Below are 3,620 nucleotides of genomic sequence, written 5' to 3' on the forward strand. Positions count from 1 at the left end.
ATTATATTACACTCAATAGTCACTCTGTCACAGCTGTCTTTCTCTCTTTTAACACGTAAGATCATCTTCTGAAAACAATTAGGCTTATACTATGAAGTTACAGTTCATTAGCTCAAAGAATTGATTATTCGAAATAATATTAATAATACACTACCGGTCAAAAGTTTTAAATAATTAAGATTTTTTTTATTGTTTTTGAAAGAAGTCTCTTATGCTGACCAAAGCAGCAACGTTTATTTGATCAATTAAATTATTCCTGTGTTAAAGAAATGTTTATGCCCAGCTTCAGTGATCATAATATGCAGAACAGCCAGATTTAATATTTAATATACATGCCCTGGGATTTTGGGCCAATTATATTTTCTGGCTAGCTATTCAGAATCGGACCAACAGATGCTGAGAGATCAACAAAAACACTTACTGGACAAATCAGTCAGTAATTGGATTGTTTATTCACCATCATGTCATTCCAAATGCAGTTTGATTGTTGGTGACATGCAGAAATATCAGCATGAATATTCAGAATATGATCTGAATATGTATTTCCATGCAAATGTACTCGGAGAGAAGCAAAGAGACATACAAGTGTCCACATGCACACATCTCTGAGCAGTGTCAGGTGGGTTATTTAATGATTGCCTCATCCCCTCAAGCACTAAATAAATGATGAGAACATTGTTAAAAATTCTGCTCTTATTCCTTCTATCTTTCTCTCGTTCTGTCTCTTCTGTTGCACAGACAGGTGCTGCAACTTCACAATCTCGCCACAGAATTTTAACCTTACAAAAGACACTGGGTATTGCCTCGTGTTTTCAATGAATATTCAGCATTAAAAATACATGGAAAAACAACATTGGAATTTGTGTGTTTGTAGGAAAAAATCATTAAGCCATTTTCATCTTCATCTGCTAAACAAATATGTTGATTTTGATCTGAGAGGACAACATTGTTATTATAGATTATAGATCTATATTTTGGCCAGAAGTGATGGTTTAAAGTTAAAACCATCTTCAATGATGGATTTTTCTTTTTCTTGCAAACACATGGTTTTGCACTTCTCAAGACGTTAACTCAGTGGTTCCCAACCCTGGTCCTGGAGGCGCCCCAACACTGCATGTTTTGCATGTCTCCTTAATTAAACACACCTGATTCAGATCATCAGCTCATTAGTAGAGACTCCAAGAGCTGAAATTGCTGTGTCAGAGAAAGAAGACATGCATGTTGCAGTTTTGGGGTGCCTCAAGGACCAAGGTTGGGAACCACTGTGTTAACTGTTGAACTGGAGTGGTGTTTTTATCAGCTGTTTGAACTCTCATTCTGATGGCACCCATTCACTGCAGAGGATCCATTGGTGAACAAGTAATGTAATGTTAAATTTCTCCAAATCTGATGAAGAAACAAACTCATCTACATCTTGGATGGCCTGAGGGTGACTACATTTTCAGCAAGTTTTCTTTTTTATATTAAGTATTTTTATTAAAGGCACATCAGCTGGTGGAAATAGTCATAAATAAAACAAATGCAATGTCTTAATAACCAAATTTTATTGGAATTTACAGCCAAAAACATTTTATCATGAAACTACAAACTGCATTTCTGTCTGGCTGTGAGAAATATGTGCACTTGATATCTCAGTCAGTTCAAATTAAAAAAAAAATTCTAAAGCACTGAATAAAACAACAACATTGACCATAGTGCTGTACAAACAGTAACACAATGAGCAGGAGTCACCATTTAAAAGGGATCATATCCATGTATCTAAATGAAAAGTATAACAAAGACCTTAAAAAAATATCTGTCACAGTGTTGCCAAGTCTGTGGTTTTCCCGTGGAATTAATCTACTTTATCACTGTTGTCGTGGGTTGAAGCGACCCCAATAATGTGTATTTTAGCACCCAGAATGCTATTTTTACCGGGGGACCCCCTCAAAACGCGGTTAGTTTGGGCTAGTTTTGAGTAGCAGTTGGGTGGGTTTTGTTGTGAAAACCTGGCAACCCTTTCCGTCAAGCAGGTATATTATTGCCAACATAGTGACTCATCAAAAAATATATTGGCATCATCTGTATTAAAGAGAAAATAATCACTTCATCCGATGTTTTAGTGAATAAAACAGCCTTGGAGTTCCACAACTATTGACTGTTCTCTCTCAATCCTTTAACCAAATCCGTTAAAGGATTTTTAGGCTGCATAAACTGGAACTGGGAACACTTCCCATAACACCCGATGTACTTGCTACATCGTTAGAAGAATGGCATCTACGCTAATATTAGTCTGTTTCTCTCTTATTCCGAGGTCACCGTAGCCACCAGATCCAGTCTGTATCCAAGTCAGAGGGTCACTGCAGTCACCCGGATCCAGTATGTATCCAGCCCAGATGGTGGATCAGCACCTAGAAAGGACCTCTACAGCCCTGAAAAACAGCGGAGACCAGGACAACTAGATGAGCCCCAGATTATCTGTAAAGACCTTGTCTCAGATGACCACCGGGACAAGACCACAGGAAACAGATGATTCTTCTGCACAATCTGACTTTGCTGCAGCCTGGGATTGAACTGCTGGTTTTGTCTGGTCAGAGGAGAACTGGCTCCCCGACTGAGCCTGGTTTCTCCCAAGGTTTTTTCTTCATTCTGTCACCGATGGAGTTTTGGTTCCTTGCCGCTGTCGCCTCTGGCTTGCTTCGTTGGGCTGCATGATGACATCACTGAATTCAATGATGAACTGCTTTAACTGTCATTTTGCATTATTGACACACTGTTTTCCTAATTAATGTTATTCAGTTGCTTTGACACAATCTGTTTTGTTTAAAGCGCTATATAAATAAAGGTGACTTGACTTGACCGGACTCGTGTGTGTGTGTGATGTAAAAGAGGAAAACAGGCATTTGGACCAAAGCACTGTAAGGCAAGGGGAGACTCAAAATGTTTCTAAACTTAAAAAAACATTTTGCCCCATTTGTGTTGTTTTACAACTTACACAATTATTTAAAGTATAAAACAATGTTATTTACAATACACCACATGGTTTTTATTCATATTTTTAGAGGGGATAACCCTCAGATGGGGGGTCCTGTCCCCCCCGTCCCCCGGGGATTTCTGCCTATGAGCTGACTGACAGCTCACAAAGACTAAATGGACAAGACCTCTCATATCTCATGAATTATGGAGCACCTAGAACTACATATAGGATCAGTACTATCTTAGACAGCCCCGCTGAAAGAATTTCATCCTAATATATAACATGTAGTTTATCCTTCCTGGAAATGTTTAGCAGAGTTATAACTGACTGTTGCTGCTTCTTATCAGTGAAGAGATTTTCAATAGAGTGTCCTGTAGCTGGAGGAAGGGTTTTCATGAATTCAGAATGCAGACTGTTTTGCATCTGATTAGGGCATGACATTATATACTACCCGTTTGGACACAGGTCAGAGCTGCATATTTAGAGTACATTGTCAAAACAATCTCTGTTCAAACGGTTCCATGAAAATGATTATGTATAAACCATTTTTTGTTTTCCAAAAGAACCATTTTAAGTGAACAATTCTTAGTTCTTAACATCTTTTATAATCTGTACCTTTTAAAATCAATGGAAAGGTTCCATGGATGTTACAGGTTCTTTAAAC

Source organism: Cyprinus carpio, chromosome B23 (assembly GCF_018340385.1).
Source record: "Cyprinus carpio isolate SPL01 chromosome B23, ASM1834038v1, whole genome shotgun sequence".
NCBI lineage: Eukaryota > Metazoa > Chordata > Actinopteri > Cypriniformes > Cyprinidae > Cyprinus > Cyprinus carpio.